The 21,888-nt window shown below is 45.0% G+C and overlaps 1 protein-coding gene across 1 annotated transcript in view; it reads right to left on the bottom strand.

Annotated features, from left to right (window-relative positions):
* PLEKHG2 (pleckstrin homology and RhoGEF domain containing G2) overlaps nucleotides 1–21,888 on the bottom strand; it is a 458,610-nt gene that overhangs the window by 152,118 nt on the left and 284,604 nt on the right. The window lies entirely within an intron of this gene.

Raw genomic sequence — 21,888 nt, forward strand, 5'->3', positions numbered from 1 at the left:
ACACTGCCGCTCAAGAAACCAATATCCAGCACCTACACCACCCTAGGATCCCTGGCCCTTGTGAGATACACTGCCTCTCAAGAAACCAATATCCAACAGTTACACCACCCTAGGATCCCTGGCCCTTGTGAGATACACTGCCTCTCAAGAAACCAATATCCAACACTTACACCGCCCTAGGATCCCTGGCCCTTGTGAGATACACTGCCTCTCAAGAAACCAATATCCAGCACTTACACCGCCCTAGGATCCCTGGCCCTTGTGAGATACACTGCCGCTCAAGTAACCAATATCCAGCACTTACACCACCCTAGGATCCCAGGCCCTTGTGAGATACACTGCCGCTCAAGTAACCAATATCCAACACTTACACCGCCCTAGGATCCCAGGCCATTGTGAGATACACTGCCGCTCAAGTAACCAATATCCAGCACTTACACCACCCTAGGATCCCTGGCCCTTGTGAGATACACTGCCTCTCAAGAAACCAATATCCAACACTTACACCACCCTAGGATCCCTGGCCCTTGTGGGATACACTGCCGCTCAAGTAACCAATATCCAGCACTTACACCACCCTAGGATCCCAGGCCCTTGTGAGATACACTGCCTCTCAAGAAACCAATATCCAACACTTACACCGCCCTAGGATCCCAGGCCATTGTGAGATACACTGCCGCTCAAGTAACCAATATCCAGCACTTACACCACCCTAGGATCCCTGGCCCTTGTGAGATACACTGCCTCTCAAGAAACCAATATCCAACACTTACACCACCCTAGGATCCCTGGCCCTTGTGAGATACACTGCCTCTCAAGAAACCAATATCCAACACTTACACCGCCCTAGGATCCCTGGCCCTTGTGAGATACACTGCCTCTCAAGAAACCAATATCCAGCACTTACACCACCCTAGGATCCCTGGCCCTTGTGAGATACACTGCCGCTCAAGTAACCAATATCCAGCACTTACACCACCCTAGGATCCCAGGCCCTTGTGAGATACACTGCCGCTCAAGTAACCAATATCCAACACTTACACCGCCCTAGGATCCCAGGCCATTGTGAGATACACTGCCGCTCAAGTAACCAATATCCAGCACTTACACCACCCTAGGATCCCTGGCCCTTGTGAGATACACTGCCGCTCAAGAAACCAATATCCAGCACTTACACCAGCCTAGGATCCCTGGCCCTTGTGAGATACACTGCCGCTCAAGTAACCAATATCCAGCACTTACACCAGCCTAGGATCCCTGGCCCTTGTGAGATACACTGCCGCTCAAGAAACCAATATCCAGCACTAACATCACACTAGGCTCTAGTCCTAAGGAGATATAGGTCTGCATACTCCAACTATGCTCAATAATAAGATTCCCCTACCCAGGCTGTTTTTTTAAAATACCCTTGTCCGGTGCCAACCTTGCCCTGGACACATGGTAACACAAGGTCTCTCACTGCTCGTCTGTCCAGCACTTATTTTGGATAACATTTCTTGTTAATGTGCTCGATTTAAGGCACAGATCCTACAGACATATACACCAAGTTATTAGGGTCTGTGGAGCCAAGGCTCAAGTAATAATTTATTATGAATCCACGGGTCAGATCTTCCATACAGGGTATCGTGGTCGAACTAGTCTTATGCTGAGGGAAGAAGGAGAGGTGACCTACACTGTGAGCAGAGGAGTAGAGGATGGGCAGCTGAACAAGAAAGCACAGAACTATTTTGTCCCACTTTAATGTGCCTTCTTTCTGAAGGGCCTCAGGCTTGTCTAACGTTAGTGCGAGGTCTGGGACCAAAACTTAATTCACGGCCCTCTGGATGTTTGTTCGCTTAGGCTAGGAGTGATGAACAGTACATGTTTTTACGTATTTAAAAATATATTTTTCAGTGAAAGATGTCTGTCGCCATCTAGTGGTTTGACCACTCAAGTTTCCTATTTATTTATGAAGACGGCGGACTTCCTTGGGTTATTTTTTTCCTACATTGATTTATATAACGCAAACTTCTAAAGTATTGGAGCGTTTTACACGAGCAGCTGTTACATTATTACACAAGGAGATGTTAATTTTTTTAAGGAGACTTTCCACATTTTGAAGTTGATCTCATCCGTTTTCGAGAAGGCACTGCCGCTTAATTTGTTCACCATCTGCACAACGCCTATCACGCTGCCTCAGTTGACAATAGATTTGCACAGAATATTCCTCGTCATGTAGCCTGCGTACCAGTCTACTTCTCTGCAGAGAATGGCAAAAGAAATGGTTAAGCCAGGATTCCTTTTTAGGTTTCGACCTGGCGAGGGGCACAGCCCCTCCCAGATCGAAAACTTTTGTTTTCAGTAGGGATGTTTGGACCGCCTCTGTTTCCAATTGGCTAGCTCCATAAATGGAGACTAGCCATTGGGAGACAGAGGCTGTCAATCGCGCTTTCTCTTGAAAACACGATTCGGGGGCGTTTCTGGTGCTTTTTTTAAGCCCCGCCCCTTTGTCCCGGGCCGCGCTGTGATTGGCTGCCGGCCCGGGACTCCCCGTGACGTCATTCCCCGGGCCGCGCTGTGATTGGCTGCCGGCCCGGGACACCTCCATGACGTCGGACCTGACTTGTTTTTTTACCTTTATGTTTATTAGTACAAGGGCAATCGTGGAAGAACTCTCATTGGATGAGCGCATCTTAACAAAGACCACACGGGAAGAAAAGCCAACATTCCAAAAACAGGGGCCACCAAGGCCCTTGCCCGGGCTGCTTGACTTTCTTGCTGTGCCAGTGGGTGGCGCCCTGCACACGGTGCCACCAAGGCCCTTCCCCAGCCTGCATCGCTCTCACACCATGCCAGTGCGTCGATCCCTACAGACATTGCTGGTAATGCCCCACACTCCCTGGCCTGCAGCACCCTTCGTGCCAGTGCATAGAGCCATACCCATGGCAGTGCACCTCAATCTTGCCAAAGTGCCCACCTCCACATAAAGGTGCCAGGGTCACCCCGGACAACTCGAACCCGCGGCCCTGGTGCGCAGTCCTCCTCAGGACGTGGCCGCCACGTCCGCCCTCCTTGACACACGTGCGGCTCTCCTCGCAGGTACCGCACGCCCCTCTGCCCCTGACTGGCACCTGCGCTGCACGGGGCTCAAGGACACGAGGGCCCCTTTGAGACCCCCAGGCCGGCGCAGCACTGACGCAGGCGGCTCGCCCTTGGGTTCCCGAGGAGCGCCCTGTGCCGTTCCGCGGCGCCGCCCAGGTCTGACAGCTGCGCCTCCAGCGGTGCGCTTCTGTCACTCATCGTGTCAGAGGGGGCCCCGGGGTGCAGCCGCGGCTCCGTACGTGATGGTGCGTGTGATGCTAGGTTGGGCTCCCCTCCCTGCCCACCTGTTCACCAGTGCGGCATCTCCGCGCCCTGGGCGCCCCCGGGCCTCCCGGAGAAGGTCACAGTCACCCACCGGCTTCTTGGCGCTACCCCTCGCTGGCCTCAGACGCCGCTTCCGAGGCTTTGCGACCAGAAGGAACAGCGTGGCACTGGGAGAGGCACTGACCGCGATCAGGCGAGAGTCCAAAGAGGGAAAGGTCAGAAAAAATGGAAGTCAAGAAGGAAACGGCGTTGACAGGTCCAGGCGCTGTTATTTTGCAAAAAGAAAACCTCCCGCTCGCCCCTGTTAGTAAAGGTGGCTTGGGACAGAGAAGGCACTTCACTGACACTTCAGTATCAGGAGAGGCGGGCAGTCTCCAGGAATCTCACCCAAAGGGTTTAGTATCCAATAAGGTCTGATCTTAAAAGGCGCTTTCCAGCCGGGGCTCTTTTAGGCGCCTGGGGTTGTGGGCTGAATATTCTAATCACAACATTAAGGACACACCCGTTGCAGCAAAATTTCGGGGGGCTGCAATCCCGATTAATCCCAATTCAGACCCAGGTCAGGCAGGTCCGAAACAACACCCCCTCTGCCCCCAGCCTAGTCGGATCTCCCACCCGTCCATCATTCTCTAGAAAGCTTGCTTACGGTCCGACAGAGAGCCTGGTGACATGGTGGCGCTCTACGATAAAACCCGGAGAGACAAAAATGGGTAATTCGAGGCATGCTACGAGTTCAATCAATGGAAGTGCAGCGGCATTCTCGTTTAAATAACCCGCACTGCAAGAGAAAAACAAAGCACACCGTTTCATAATGCCGTAACTGGTTAAAACCAATGTGTGCATCCATTTAAAACACATGTGAACAAACCATTTTGAAGCAGAAAACCTGGGTACTCTTAAAGCACACAAGGATCTAAAAAACAGTTCCGGGAACTAAGCAAGGCCGCCACAAATCTATGTATTTCAGTTTGCATATCACTATTTATATGGTAGACTGTCACTCTAAAGTGCAAAACTGTTTTTTTCTTTTCAAAACGGGAACATCAGCCGTTCATTAGGAAATTTGCATAATGTTTCACTTTCGCAGCTCACAATCTAAATGTAGCGCTATGTTACCAGCTCAGGCGCTGGCCGCTGCCTGTACTGACCTGCTGCATAGCCGAGACCCACTGGGGCAATAAAATAAGCACAGGCAGCAGTTACCTCTCTCACCTCTGCCCCCAGCATAGAAGCAAACCTTTGACAAATAACACGCTAATAAGCAAGGAGGGCAGATGAGGCCATGTGCATCCTTTGAGCTGTTCTAGCTGCAGAGTAATGACCCGTGCGGGCGCCCCGCATCACTTGGGCTGTGTTGTACCCCCATAGCTAGGACAGTGGAAATGCAATAGGTCTCGCATTTGCGAGAGATTAAGCTATTGGCATTGTAAATGACAATGCCATTTATTTATCTGCTTTCAAAACCAACACATAAATAAAAATGTTGTCATTTACAATGCCAATAGCTCTAACATTTCCAAAGGCGAAACCATTGCATTGTAAATGCTTGTTTTCAGTGGCGGTTGGTACGGATCTGGGTGGCGGGGCAAGGTGTAGGAGTTGGGGGGGTGAGGGGTGTAAAAAAAGGGACAAAAACTTGCCTCCTCGCCGCGTATCTCCTCTGTCGAACCATCGTCGCCTCTCCCACCCAGAACAGAACAGGAAGCACTCGGGCTCCCCTAAGCCAATCACAATGCTGCAATGCAGTGCTGTGATTGGTCTGAGTGCTGTGGTTCGGTGCTCAGACAGGCAGTGGGAGCCTGGGCATGTTCTCCACCCAGGCTGTGACACAGCTTGGGTGGAGAACATGCAAAGTGCGCATAACTGTTTGGCCAGCCCCAGGCGGCCAGCCAAATAGTCTTTTGCGCACTTACAGTGTGCCACCACTCCTCCCCTGCTCCTCTGTCATCAGAGCAGCCCCGCCTGCCAAGCTGCCGCAGCAGGAGATAAAAAATTATAATAACCTTGAGTTATTATCATTTTATTTTTCCTTTATTTCACTGCTGCAAAGCAGTGAGGCCATGTTCATCCACCTTAGCAGAGGAGCCGCCACTGTCCTTTTTGAAAGCAGCCATTACCTTTATTTCGGTAAAAAGGTACCTGCTATCAACTTTCCATTCGGTTTTTCATTTAAGGTTGCAATATATTGTATCAGACTATGAGAAATAGAGAGGTTGAGAACTCCTCAGAGATATGGACATTATTCATTAAAACAGGCATTGGCAAAGTTAATAGTTTTCGCCTACGAGTGATCTATTGACTTTGGCAATTTATTTTAGACATGTTGCAGAGCAACATTTTATTTATTTCTTTTATGCACTTCACAAGAGTACAAGTGTTTTCCAGGCATCTTCCTCCCAGTGTTTCTCTCTCTTGCTTGTGTGCTTCTCACCCACATCCCCTGTATATCTTTCTCAAGAGTGTACCCCTACCCGCCAACTCCACATTGCACTCTTGCCCCCATTTCCTCCTCCAGCCCTCGACTTTGCTCTCTCTGTCATTTATTTTCTCGCACCCCTGCTTTGCGTGTTGCATCTCCTTCACCCTCACACCTCCATATTGCTGCTACCCCACCCGCACCCTGTGTTGCTTCCAATCCTGCCCATCCACCTATGTTGCTTCTGCCCTTGCTGTGTTGCACCCTCCCACCCTCTTTAAAAAAAAATGCTTATCCCATCTTATTTTATTTTTAATTACTGATCCAACTTGGTTCTTTGACTAAAAAGACAAAATTATCAGCTGCATAATTCTATAGACATAGGCATGTGTGCTGCAGGCTGCCTACAAAAATATGCAGCTAGCTGTAAATATATATATGTGTGTGCGTTTCCCTGGACTTCATTGCTTGAATTTGCTCACAAGAAAAGTGTCACTAATAGTTGTTGAATGTCACTCATAGGTACACTGAAACTATGAAAAGGTCACACATAAGCAATCTGAAACCTCGGCTGCTATGGGACCTGTATCAATTCACCTTGACAAACGTTAAACGTTATTTTAATTTAAATATTGGTGTGTAGCAACTACTGATCCCACAATGCCTCTTAATGTGCTGAGTGGGAGATAGGTATATAAATGTAAAAGTGAAAACTGACTACGGTATTTTCCGTGATCAAGACCGTGATGGTTGAAACGCGTAGGAGGAGAGAGATGGAGGATTGAATAAATTAATAAGATCCCAAGGACAGTGCTGAGATATTTTCATTTTTGATGACAAATTTATTTGCAAGGTTTGTCCTACCTTGCCGCATGCACCATCTGAGAAGTGCGCCCCCCACCGAAGGACTGTTTGCTGACTAATATACATATATATATAACATACCCTTTCTCCTGTAAGTACTTCCATGACCCGACGGCCGAGTTATTTAAATACAATTAATTGATTGCAGGGGTGAATTTGTGCCTGCCTCCTTACTGAGACCCCATGAAGAAGAGGCGTAGTGGCCTCGAAATGCGTCGGGTCATGGAAATGCTTACAGGAGAAAGGGTAACAGAGCTGTCAATAGGCCAATATAACCGGATGGGAGGAATGTTGTGTGTGCCCTCCGAGAGCGCAAGAGCTCCTTGTTGAGATATATATATATATATATATAATCCCCTGGACTACATTGCTTGATATTGCTCGCGAGAAAAAGTGTCACTCAGTTGTTGAATGTCACTCATAAGTACACTGAAACTATGAAACTGTCAAACATACGCAATCTGAAACCTCGGCTGCTATGCGCCAGGCAAAGGCCTTCGACAGCCTGTTCAATGGTACATTCACGTCTGCGTCGCTCCAAGTGGGCCTGGCGCATGGCCTCTCGCAGCTCTGCTTCTGCTTAAATCCCCCCTGGCCTTTCGATGGTGAAACATATGCCGTTCCCTGCCCTCTCCTCCGCCCACTACTCCCAGGACTATTTATTTGCCCTCTCCCATTCTGCTACCTCAAGTTTGCTTTTCTGAAGAGAAGAGCAAGGCACGTGCTGCGGCTCGAGACTACAAACTATAATTTAACAGATTTGAGGTGAAAACTGCGGCACACCTTCAAAGCTTGCTTCTCATAGGTTACGGTTCCACCAACTGCCTGAAGAACCCTGCAGAAGAAACGGAGCAGCTACTTAACCGACCATCCTTAGAGGGTCACCCAGGGGTAGCGAACGCGACAATAAATCGACGAATACAGCCCAGGGTTCAGTGCTAACGATGTCCCAATTAGCTAGGGGCGCTGCAATGTTTAACTTCTCCCAATGCACTCTGGGTAATTGTGCTAAAATTCATGGACGTGGGAAAGGACAAAGTAAACACAGAGACGGTGAAGTCTTCCAGATGTACTCGGTTCAAGAGGTCATAGGTCAGGTGGTTCTGTTGCATTTTTTTTATGTGCACTTTCTTTTTACATCTGGCACCATTGTTTGGTGTGCTCCGGAGAAGGGGACGTTGCCCTATGTTTAACACATGCCCTGGAATGCAACCATATGTTGTTGTCAAAACTGTGTCTTCCTACCAGCGCCCAGGTTGCTAGCGATATGACATTACCACCTGAATACTGAACTATATATTGTGCTAAACCCTTCGGCCTTGAATATATATATAATCAGGGCCACTGGAATTATGCGGCAGGAGAGTGACAAATTATGTGGCAGGATTGACTAAATAATGTGGCTAGAAAATACAAACTATGTGGCATAATGCGGCACAATTTTTGATTGTAGTACTTCATAATTTTGGAATTATTATAAATGGTAACGCTGTCTGGCCAAAGATTTCACATCAGATATAGGCAACTGAACGGCCTGTTAACCATTGAGGCTGGCCTTGCACTGCGAGCTAACACATGTCGATATGTTTTAGTAACTTTTCATCTGTTTGACCTAGAAACAAAAGTTTTGTTGTTAAAATCTTCAGAATATGCATCAGAAGAGGGATTATGTGGCAAATTCAGCAAATCCAGAATTGTGTGGGAAAAAGCTGTGGCTGCAGAAACTCATAATGTCAGTGCCCCTGCATATAACCTACAAAAATCACCAAGTCAGCAAATTAATTCTGCACTAGTGTTTCAAACTCAGAGTATTACAAATGCATTTATTGGTATTCATTTGTTGTTTACTTCAGTGTAAAGTAAAACCAACCTACGTTCAGAGTGTTATACCTTGCAGGCATGAACAATACTAGAATGTTTTACCATATATGCAAATATTGTCACAATATTTACAGAGGTAAAGAAGACTGGAGCACGTCGGAATGTAAACATAGGTCAGATGACAGATATGTCATTAGCAAAGTGCACAATGCACACTTATGCTAAATCTGGCTTTGGCACCATAGCATTGCAAAACAATAGCAACAACCCAATCTTCATATAGCTTAAGCAAAATGTGAAATATTGTGCAACCCTGTCACAAATCTCAAGCATTTCCAGAGAAATTCAGCACAATAATGTCCCACAAATATAGCATTGATGCAAGAGGCTCAAAAAGCAAGAGAATTAAAATCCACAGCATTACCAGAGGAATATTGCACAACAAAGTGCCAAATCCACAGCATTATCCAAAACCAAAGTGCCAAATCCACTACATAACCCAAGGGATAATGCACAATGAAGTGCCGAATCCATACCATTACCAAATGGATATTGTACAACAAAGTCCCAAATGCATAGGCATTTGCCAAAAACAAGTGCCAAATACACAGTATCACCGGAGCGATATTACACAATAAAGTGCCAAATCCACAGCATTACCTGAAGAATACAGCACACGAAAGTGCCAAATCCTCAGCCTTAAATGCGGAATATTGCACAACCAATTGCCAAACCCACACTATTGCACAAGAGATATTGCACAATGAAGTGACAATCCCCAACATTAACCGGGGATATTGCAATTATAAAATGACAATCCCCAGTATTATCCGGGGATATTGCATAATAAAGGGACAATCCTCAGCATTATCCGGGGATATTGCATAATAAAGTGACAATCCCCAGCATTACCCGGGGGTATTGCATAATAAAGTGACAATTCCCAGCATCAACCGGGGGTATTGCATAATAAAGTGACAATTCCCAGCATTATCTGGGTATATTGCATAATAAAGTGACAATCCCCAGCATTATCCGGGGATATTGCATAATATAGTGACATTCCCCAATATTATCCGGGGATATTGCATAATAAAGTGACAATCCCCAGCATTATTAGGGGACATTGCATAATAAAGTGGCAATCCCCAGCATTATCCAGGGGTATTGCATAATAAAGTGACAATCCCCAGCATTATCCAAGGTATATTGCATAATAAAGTGACAATCCCCAATATTATCCGGGATATTGCATAATAAAGTGACAATCCCCAGCATTATTAGGGCATATTGCATAATAAAGTGACAATCTCTAGCATTATCCAGGGGTATTGCATAATAAAGTGACAATCCCCAGCATTATCCGAGGTATATTGCATAATAAAGTGACAATCCCCAGCATTATTCGAGGTATATCGCATAATAAAGTGACAATCCCCAGCATTATCCGAGGTATATTACATAATAAAGTGACAATCCACAGCATTATCCCATGGAATATTGCACACTAAAGTGCCAAATCCACAGTATTACATGATGGTATATTGCACAGCAAATTGCCAAATCCATGCATTACACGAAGGATAGTGCACAACTCGGTGACAAATCCCAAGCATTACCAAAAAGATAGCGCACAAAAGAGTGCCAAATCCACAGCTTTGGGCAACGGATATTGCACAGCAAAGTGCCAAAACTCCAGCATTACCATAAGAATAATGCACAACATTTCACAAATTCAGAATGTTACTTAAGTAGTACTGCTCTTTAGGTTGTCTCTACAGAATTTCTGTGGAATCATTACACCGCAATGTGCAGAATACAAAGCGACAGTACTCTGCTTTAACAATTCTAATGAGCTATTGGAAGCCAATGAGATTAAACAGATGAGGGGGTCATATGAGTTTGATGATGACGCCTTAAGATTACAGCAAAATACACACAATTGATGGACGAAATGCAGAACAAATCAAAACATTTACCCCCAGTCAAGAGATCTGGGTTAAATCCATCATTCTTTTGCTCTCCATGTCACCCCAGTTTAGACCTGGCCATATGCAAATAAGTCTTGACCATGTGCCTCATGGGAACAGTCCAGCACGAACTGCCAAGCCAGGTCCTCCCTGGACCGGAAACAAGCATCCTAGGATCGGTTTCGGGGTTTCACCCCTCTTCAGTCAGGATAGCTTGATTCCAGTGGCACAGTGAGCCCAGGACCCACATCTGGGCATACCTGGCGCACTTAGGGCGAGAAAGCAAAAGACACACAATTGATGGACAGAATGCAGACCAAAACAAAACATTCATCCCCAGTCAAGAGATCTGGGTTAAATCCATCATTCTTTTGCTCACCATGCCACCCCAGTTTAGACCTGGCCATATGTAAATCAGTCTCGACTCTGTGCCTCATGGGAACAGTCCAGCCTGAACTGTCAAGCCAGGTCCTCCCTGGACCAGAAACAAGCATCCTATGACCGGATTCGGTGTTTCACCCCTCTTCAGCCAGGATAGCTTGATTCCAGTGGCCCAGTGAGCCCAGAACCGACGTCTGGGCCTACCTGACACACTTAGGGCGAGGATGCTTGTTTCCGGTCCAGGGAAGACTTGGCTTGGCAGTTCGGGTTGGACTGTTCCCATGAGGCACAGGGTCAGACTGATTTGCATATGGCCATGTCTGAACTGGGGTGGCGGAGTGAGCTAAAGAATGATGATGGATTAAACCCAGATCAGTTGACTGGGGGTGAGTGCTTGCAATGTTCAACACTCCGTCCATCATCCCCTTTGGTTTTGTCCTAAGATTACAAGCACAGCTGAATTGTGGTCTATATGTTTCTCTTTTCAGTTTGCTTTCAGTTTTTTCTCTTTTTAAGTTTTTGTGCTCTGTCTGAAATCTCACAAGAAGATATCCTGGTACATCAGGGTGCAACATGCTCCCATGATGGATTAGTGAGTCCTAACGATGGATCACTGCTGATGCCCTAGACTTAACTTTTGTCCACCGTCAGTTTCAAACCGCTGGACATTATTCAATTATCTGCAGTTAAATTAAATCAATTATCTGCAGTTAAAAGATATATTAGAACTAGTTGGGCAGAGTTTGGTCTGAAGTATCATCAAATCGGAATATAATTTGGGTGTTGCCCACGCATCTCATCAGAGGCAGGCTAAACAAACCGACAGTGGCCAATGGGCCACAAATACATTTAAAGGATTGAGGCTCAAAATATTTATGGAAAACTGATTCGTCGTTTAATTGCTGTTAATAATGCCAAAAATGGTACTCATTTAATCTCCCTCTGAAAGACGCATTTTACAGGGATAATGATAACCTGCGGTTTACACCAGACCTCTCAATTTTTCAATTCAGAGGTACTCTCAGGATGAAAGTCTGATTTGGCCTGCTGCGAAATCTTTGACCTTTAGGAAGGGCCAGTAGAATTATGCATCAGGAGAGGGCCAAATTATGTGACCGGGTTGAGTAAATTATGTGGCAAGAAAAGGCAAGTTATGTGGCATAATGCAGCACATTTTATAATTGTATTACTCCATTACTTTGTACATGTTTAACTTGTTAACACTGTCTGGGAATTGAGTGCACCTCATTAGTACCAGTTTAATTCCCAGATATAGCAATAAGCAACAGAAAGGTGACCAGTCAACCTTTGCAAAAGGCCTTCCAGTGCGTGGCAACAAGTGTTGCTGCGTTTTTCGTAACTTTTTAACCATTTGTGCTAGAAAAATAGTCGTTGAAATCTACAGATTATGCAGCAGATGGTGGACTATGTGGCAAATGCGGTAATGCTAAACTATGCGGAAATTGCCACTGCTGCACAATCACATAATTCCAGTGGCCCTGCCTCTAGGTTGAACATAGATCTCTGCAGCAGTCTCATTATGTGTCTTCCTTTACACAACTATTGCTCAACTAGTGCTGTCAACCTTCGCCAACAACCTGTCTGGCAGAGTCAAATACACTCCTCAAAGATCAGGTCCACAGGGTAGAATGTGGCAATGCCCTTGAATTTATGGTCAATGACAGATGCAGGGCTTTTTTCAGGTGATGGCTACATGTGGAAATTGGCACTGGTGTTAAACGTCAGCTGCCACGAGACTGCGATTCACATTCATAGCCGATGTTTCATGCATATGACTATTTATGCTGCAGGCTCTACCTCTTGCATGAATGATTAGTGTATGATTGTTTTCAATACAAAAAATAACACTTGTAAAAATAAAAAACAGAAGAAACTTTAGGAGTGGCTTCACCATTGTGAAATGTACGTGCTGTTAATACTGAATTATTTGTTCTTTTACAGAGATTATCACTGAAATACTGAACATCAGTCTGCTTATTACACCGCTTAATTTGAGCCAGTGGTTTCCGGTGCTCGGCACCGAAACGTAATTGTCAACACCGGCACTTATACCAGGCTGCCACCTGATGGTACTGCTGTCTAATTTAAAGATCAGCACCGTAACAGTTATTAGTTCAAAATACATTAAATATTACTAATACATGCCGCCCAAGCCATTCTTATAGCTTTGGGGGCCTGGATAGTTAAAATGTTGCACGTTTAGGTGTATGATGGTAGGTTGTTGTGTTGGTACTGTCACTGTCAGAGCTGGTAAGGGCAACAGGTAGCGGAAGCAGCAGAGGCCTCCTGACAAGGGCCCTGGCACTTATTTATTTACAAATTAAGCACTGCCAATGCCAGTCAAAGTCATCACAAGAGGGTTCATCACTAATTTTCCTGTTGAAACATCTGTCTGCTATCTTTCAGGCTAAACTTAACATCCCTGTGCCTAACAAAATGAATGTGTTGGTATGTTATGCAACTGGTGCTCGTGTAAAGTGCTCTAATACCTTGAGGTCGAGTTCGCGCTATAGAAATCTACTGTAAGACGAGAGTGGATTTCATACTCAGGAAAACAATATTTTCCTGTTATAGACTTTCTGGTCTTTTGCGCACATCTGTGAATGTAAAGTGTAGACCCTCGTTAAAATCGTTTCTCCAGGTAATAAAGTATTTAGCAATAATTCATGTTAACATCCAGTCTAATGCATCCAGCGTTAAAAGGCTTGGTATATAGACGGAGTGGCCTTCAAGGTAGCTTGGCAGGCTCTGTACAGCCCAGTTGTGAGTGTCTGTTTTTAAAGTCAATTTTAAACTGTCCTGCCTGGTGCCTTGTACAATGTGTGTTTTCATTGAAACTGCGCATGGAAAATCTGCACAATACGCTTCTTCATAAGGAAATGTTGAGCTAGGAATTAGTGAGGCTCCAACATAAATAGGTCCTCGGAGCCACCAATTTCTAGTGTAGTCTTCCAAAAAAAGATGAAATGACATCATCTTTTTGAGTGAATCCCAAACATAGCAAGACAGATAAAAACACGATATGAGAAAGCAGAATACGTTTTTATCATGGCTCCCAAACATTTTTAATTTGCCTTTAGAACCCTTAAGGGAATTTTCTAAAGAACTTGGCTGCATTGATGCTAGCAGGGTGGTATTCATGAAAAGGCAGGAGGGGGGAGGTTATGGAGGAGGCAGGGGGCAGGACGGGGTAAGATGAGTATAGGGGAAGTGAAGCATATTCATCTAGTGGCTGAACTGTACAATGTGAAACCAGAAACCCTGGAATTAAGCCCAGCTTTCCCACTTTACCAAATTGTTTGATCCTAGGCATTTGTTTTGTTTCACTTTCCATCCATTTCTTCATTATCACATAGAAGGGGACCTTGAAATACTTCATAATGTGCCCTGGACAAACAGGTGCATCCGAAACAGGTAACAGCGATGGGACGGCGGGGTGAGCGGTGGTAGAGGGGGGAGTGGACAGACAACGGGATAGGGAAAGTGCAATAAAAAAAAATTTAAATCACCTTGCGCTCGCCGCATCGCCGGGATGGCGATGCGGCAAGCGCAAGCTTCGTGATTTTATTTATATTTTAATTGTACTTGCCCTCCCCTGTCGTCTGTCCACTATGCCCCCCTTGGCCCAGCCCCTGGCCCTCCCCACCGCTGTTACCTGTGCCTGCCGTGCCTGTGGACAACACCTTCTCTTGTGTTTGATTTGCTAAACTATAATGTTGTTCATGTACAATAGGAACCCAGGCCACCCAAAGGGCGCACATGACAACTGTCACTTACTTCACATAGCTTTTACACTTTTGTTGCAAGATGTCTTTAAAAATTAAGGTGTTTCTAAAGTAAAGTGGGGAAGGACACCCCAGCTACTCCCTTCACTAACTCAAAGTAAATGCTTTACCTGTTTATTTAACATCTTTTTAATGTGAGTGCTGAGGCCAGCCAACGACCAGGGGGGGTGCATGTAAAGGTCAAGAGGGCCGCAAGTGGCCCCTGGGCCTATACTATGAGAATCACTGCTTTAAAGTCTGAATTTATTCTATTAACGCCAGAACCTGACTCTGCTATCACATATTCTGGCTTTAAACCTAAAGACTGCTGACATCACTCCTAGAGAGGCTACCACATTAATCCCTTGGGCGCGGCCGCGATTCTGCGCCTGTGCGGCTGTTTCGAAAAGTGGGTGGGTTCATGACGGCCCCCAGCCGTCATCAGCACACAAGCACTGTGATGCATGACGGACGGGGGCCGTCATCAGCACGCAAGTGGTTAAAATCCCAGGGTTTCTGTGTTGATGACAACAATTCTGTTTGTGCTCCCATCCCCAGATCTATCCAATTCAGCAAGAGACCCGCTGCTATAGTTACCCAATTGGAAAACTCACTAGCTGGTCCTCACTTAAATAGTGCTTTTATAAACTGCAGATCATCCACTGCTAATATGATAGTCACATCCTCTTCTTTAAATCATGGTACCTCCAGGTGGGTGGGTCCCCTGTTACTCCTGTGTGGACTCTACTCTTGAGGTGCTATAACTGCATCCAGTTCAAAACTCTATGTTTAACCCACAAAATTCTGTATGATGTTGGCCCCCAGATTCTGCAGGAATTTTGCTCCCTCTACGGACCCACACGTGCCCTCCGTTCGGCGGATCTATTCCTTGCCCGTACAATTAAGATCTGGAGGAGTAGAGCTGGTGGCCGCTCCTTCAGGTATCTGGCCCCGAAGCTCTGGAATTCTATCCCCCTAGGAGCACGGTCTACTTCTGACCATATGCTATTTCGTAAACAGATTAAAACCTGGCTGTTTTCCTCTATTTAACTACCCTCCGCTGCTGTGCTGTCCTGCCCTCTGATATGTTCACAAGCGCTGGGACGCCCCGTTGCTGGGGTAGCCATGCGCTATAGAAGCAGACTTAACATAACATAACATATAATGGATGGGTCGCCTGCAGTTCCGGTTGGACTCCATATACTAATCTTGTAGTGATTTATAAAGCTACAGTTGGGTGGGTGATTTGTCTCTATTTGGTGGACTCCATACATTACACCTGTAATCGTTTAGTAGGATCTTCTGTGGCAGGCACTCAGTCACAAAGAGCACTACCTTGGTGGTTCAACCCAGGCCCGATGCGTCTGTTTTTATGCTACTAAGTAGTCACCATGTGTCCTTTTATGCCCAGGTGCTACACGGCAGTGGAAGGCTCTAGTTTTGATACTGTTCCTCCTAAAGTTGGTAAGTTCTTGTATGTGCAATGGTGTATATTCTTACACTCTCCACCATACCACATGCTTCTGTGTCGCAACATTATGCACAGCGTACCACCAAGTTGCTAAACCCAGACATACTTCATTTAACATGTGCCATATGGGCTAAACAACTAATAGCAGCCCTTCAACCACATACTCAAGGTGGCATACAGGAATTAGACACAAAACGGAGCACTTTCCAACCTCACCAGGACTGTGAAGCACTATAGAAATGATGCAATCAGACCAACCAAAAAAGAACTTAAGTCATCGCTAGTACAATTGGGAAGGCTCTACAAAACTAGCAATACCACCCAGTTAATAAAATCCACTAGCCAAGAGTTTATAAAGATGTAAAACAAGGGCCAGGGAAGTGGGATATTGGCTACAACGATATAACTTCAGATTGGGCCATCAGATTTTATCAGAGGTTTAGTAAACAAATGACCCCAGTGCAAGGCTGCATTAACACCTGGTAGCATATTACAATAAGTACTGGTAAAGCCAATAAGTCTGGTCTGATGTGGACCGCCAGCCGTTTGGCTTTGCCAATGCTCATTTTGTTCTGGTACATGCAAATTGTTTTGTTGGGGAAGCTCATCAATTTAAAAAAGCATTGTCTAAAAGTCACTTTTTTTGGGCTCAAAAAGCAAACAGTGTTGTAGTAGTCTCTGTCACTTAAAGGAACCCCTTTAAGTGCAGATGTGCTCCTAGTTAAAAGGGCAGACTGTCATCACTTGCAGTGAAGTTAGGCAATGACTGAAGTGGGGGACCAATTGCCCCATGCTTTATGCTGTATTTGTTCGAAAATTTGAATGATACAACAGAAGACTAATGGATGAATAGGGCCGGCTGACAGCACCTTTAACTAAGATTCTATATCTGAAGTTTTAGTAAAATTAAAAGGTGTTGGCTAACGACAGACCTAAAAATGGAAATGGATATTTTATCTGTACAGAACTTAGATTCTTGTATTTTTTTCTCCCAAAGTCAGGCCATATTTAAGAAATATTGGACTATTTAAAGACTTGATTGCAAAATGATATTGAGCAATAAACCCTAAACATTCTTTACCTAAAAGAAACAAATTGGTTCTCACAACAGAATCAACCACCTAAATATGTAAAAATAAAACATATTACCAAACTGTTGCCCTATAAAGCAAAAGAGAATTTCCAATACGGCATCCTCTCACACTTCCCATCCATTATCTAATATAATGGCCTCATGCTGGGGAGGCAAGTCAATAAACTTGTTATTGTTTAAACGTAAGAGTTCCCTTACTGGTTATTGTATGGCATTGTAATTGCATTTATATAGCACTTACTACCCCTGAAGAGGTGTCAAAGCGCTTTTTCAGCGAGTAGCACGCTACTCCGGAACCCATTACGATTAGTGGTGAATTAGTATAGTGAAATATGAAATTAATTTGAGTGGTGCTATGTTAGTCTGTTATGTGGAATGTGAATGATAGTGGAGGGATAGAAAAGGGAAAGGTTTACATTTATATAGCACTTGCTACCCCTGATGAGTTGATGAAGCACTTTTAGGTGAGCCAAAAAAGGAGTGGTGGCGAATTTGTCAAGGGAAATATGACATTAATTTGAGCAGTGGACATGTTAGTCTGTTATTTGGATTGAAAAGGATAATAGAGAGAGGGAAGGGTTTGCATTTAAATAGCGCTTGCTACCCCTGATGCGGTGTTGAAGCACTGTTCTGCGAGTAGCACGCTATTGATTGTGAAAACAGTGCGACCAAGCATAATGACTTAAGGAGCATTAGACTTATCTGCTTTCTGTCCCTTAGCTGCAAGCAGACAGATATGAAGTACTTGACACGTCTCAGTGTAAACACAGGTAAGAAGGAGGCTTAATACAAAACATAATATAAGCGATTAACCTTTGCTGGGGCATTCACAGGGTGAATTTCACATTAATCACTTAAACGTTGTACAACGTGCCTACTTGTAGGATCAGCTATTGTGTTCAGCATTTAATGCACATTAAACCTCTTTGGGGGTGCTTATTTGCTTACTGGTTAATGGGTAAGCAATTAAATAACATTTCGAAGAAGTATTTTTAAGCAGGAGCTTGGAAGGGCTTAGAGCGGAAGAAGATGATGCATTTTATAAGAACCAAATACGTCAGATCCAAGAATGCCCATCTTTACCTTGCCTTCAGAGGCCTCAAAAGACACTGTTATTCTATTCTATCGAAGGTTTTGCAAGATTCTGGGTGAAATAGGACACTCATGGTGTCATATACAACAAACATTAAATCCCAATACTGGCCATAAAATGGCCCTATATTAGTCACAGAACTGATGCACGTTTAGTTTGTGCATCCCAACAGCACCTACCTTCAGATTGGGGCCCTCTGGGAGGAAGGAATAAGGTGTCTGCTATGGCACTGGCCAGACGCGCAACGCCCACAGGGCTCAAAGGGCTTCAGCCGGGGCTGAGACAGCTTCCCGGGCACACACACAGACAGTTTTTGAGCTGCTGTACACTAGCTGGTCTGGTGTCCGTCTTATTGCAGCCGCACCCGAGTACTTCACAGGTCTTTAAAAGACCATTTACTTGTTAAGGAGGCTTTGTTGTTTTTTCACCCCTTCTTAGCTTCCCTGCATCTCCACTCTGCCTATTGCTGGAAGAATTAGCCCCTCCCCCAAAATGTTTATTAGCCCCACCCCCTGAAATTTGGCTCTAGTTGCGCCCAGGGCACAAGCCGGGGGTGCACGCAGGTGGACGGTGTCCACCCACTTTTTTCACAGGATGAACGTCGTCCGCCCTGCCAAGAATTTGTGCTCCACTGAATAATGTGCTGAATTCGTCCCAGTGTAATTTCCAAACACTGGGATACTTTCAGCAGCGCTTGCACATTGTCTGCTTTCCATCTGCAACAAGCAACAATGTGCAGGCGGGACGGGGCTTTCTTATTTAAGACTCCTGCTGGGCCCATAACAAACTGCTGGGCCCGTAACAATGGCCGAATTTGAGGGGTCATCAGGCCTCCTTTTGACGAGTCTCTTGGCTGGGAGCAGTCAGGATCCTCACACCTGATGCAAATGAAGCGGAGAGGAAACAAAGGCTCACACCTTGTTTGCACATTACACATGCTCAAGAGAGGCAGCTCTTCAAGTTGTTCAGTCCCTGTTTAGGAGATATGCATGCACTGTAAGAATATCAAATGTGTTGGTCTTTCGCAATATTTGCACAAAGCAAATTGCATTTATATAGAGCTTACTTCCCCTGAGGTGGAGTTGAAATAATTTGAGTACCACTATTTTTTCTTGTATAGCCCTACTCATTCCAATGCCAGCGTCAGAGCGCTTTACATCAACAGGTGCATATTACATGTATAGTAAATTATATAAGTTTGTAAATGAATGTACAGGATGTGTTATATATCATCTTCCATAGCTCACTGTGCTATTATCCTCACAATAAACTCAAAGGTACACGATAGACCTGCTAAACATATATGTGAAGACTTTAGATCTGATGTCACTTCTTTTGATGCCACTTCCTGTACAGTTATGGCTTGTGATGGCTCTTTCTATGTCAATTCCTGTGATACTATGTGTGATGTCTTTCTCCATGATGTCATGCGCCGTGATTTCATGCGCTGTGATGTTGCACGCTTTGATGTCACGCACCGGGATGTCACTAGTATACTGCCTAAACTAGGCTAGTCACCCCACTTCTTTTTTTAGGACTTGTGCCATGGTTGTGCCTCTGGCACTTGTAGTGGATTGCCAGTACAACTGCCTCACAATCAATGGAGAATAGAGGCGTAAAAAAATAATAATCACATCTCCTATCGTCACGGGCATCTGTAGGAATTGTAGGTCAAATTAGGCTTTGGTGCATCCACTAATATTGGACCCTAGCACAATAGCGCCGGCTGCCAGCAATGGCAGAGTTATAATGTTAAACCTAAGAGCCCCGATGACGTCAAGAATGAGAATCCTTCCAGCACGAGGTGGCGTGGCGTTGGCGCAGCTGCACGCGAGCACGCACGGGTGGGTACGTGCACGCCTGTCACTGTTAAGGGACACAGATAGATCCCTATAGACAGCTCGAGCAGGAGCGCTTAACGGCTCTTTAATGCCTGGAATGATTTCCGATGAGGCCCCGCCAGCTCTGATTCCAAGTTCCTCCTTAGATCAGAGGGGAGATAAACAGCCGGTGGTGGGCCCAGGGCCCGCAACTTTTACACCGCCCTTTCTGGAGACCAGAGCGCGCGACGAGAATCTTTGTTTACAGTTTGGGAAGCGAGCCAGGAACTCAGACAAAGCGTGATGTCCACCCACCAAGGACTCTTTGTCTCGCCTTTGAATGTATCACTTTCTTCCTACTCTCTCGTCTCTACGCCACTGGAATCTATTTAGAGTAAATATTTCAAAGGTACTTTTTCAGAAAACCCGCCCAGGCCCCTCAGCAGTACAGTTAAGGGCATTTTCTCTACAAAGAGGCACCTAGGTTTTCTTATTTTTTTTGCCTCACCCCACGAGCCCCAAACACATCTTTAAGGAAAACAACCCGAAAAAATAAAAACAACTTTCTTTTTCAAATAGGAGATATAGTAAGTGGGAAATTATTTACTGGCTGCAGCACAATAGATAGGTGCTATGTATCCTAGCTTTTGCATGCAATTTGGACCGTCGATGGTGTGGCAGCTATACATTGTACAGATTAATTGGAAGGCACCCACAATGCTTACCCATATGTTTTCTCTTACAAAATCTCACCTATTTACATATTGTACTTATAAAGCACCTCTTTCAGCTAGCTTCCGCTTCAGTGTGTTGAAGTGGGAAGGCTACAGCCACACGAATAATTTGTGAGGCTAACACCAGAATCTGCACTCCTCTAATGTTAATGCAATTCTCCAAGTGGCGCTGTAAGTGTGATGGTAAATCCTTCCAATGGATCAGCAAATGGAGGCACCAACTTTGAACGGGCTGTATAGTGGATATTGTCTTATGCTACTGGCCAGACTGAGAAGTGAAGCATAGTTCAAAGTATCCAGGACGGAGGTGAGTAGGATGAGAGGGTAGCTCTTGAGACTTCTCCAGAACTTCAAGTAGCCTTTCCATGTTGATATGCACAAGATCAGCTACTCATAAATCAAACGAGACCAATAGTGAGGGCACACCACATATTAAGTAACAAATTAATATGACTCATTCATAAGATTCAGGAACCTTGTTCCGAAGTGTCACCAGTCCGGAACACTCAGTATATTTTTTAACAATATCCTTTATTTCCTGTTCGCAACAGGATGAAAGATACAGCCAACGCGTTTCATCCCAATTAGCAGATGCGACTTCTTCAGGGCTAAATAACGCACTTCAAATTCCCTCAATTCACATGTCACATTTGCCTGTTTCATGATCACATGCTCTTTGAGACTAACATGATTTTGGACTTTTATTTATTGCTGCTGCCATTCTCGAAAAAGTTGCTGTTCTATCCTGGGAAAAACCTAAATGGTGTGTTCAAACATTTAAACACCTTGAAATTGAAATTCCTACGCTTATGCCAAAAAAAGTAGGTAAGCGCCATTCCATTGCTTTGCTGATTTTCACAGAACCCCTCAATGGCCCTTCTTGGGCCAGTCACCAGAGAAAAGATACATCTGAGTATTGGCTGTTACGTTGTTTTGTGCATTTTTCTCTTTTTTTTAAACTCTCAGGTCCTTGTTCGAGCATTAGATGACATGTTTATAAGAAACACACTACCCGAAAACTAATTGACACTGGAAAACATCCTAACCATGAAGATTTAGGAATATCTGGGACACAGGATAGACATAAGGGAATGT

Source organism: Lissotriton helveticus, chromosome 9, assembly GCF_964261635.1.
Source record: "Lissotriton helveticus chromosome 9, aLisHel1.1, whole genome shotgun sequence".
In the NCBI taxonomy this organism is placed as follows: Eukaryota; Metazoa; Chordata; class Amphibia; order Caudata; family Salamandridae; genus Lissotriton; species Lissotriton helveticus.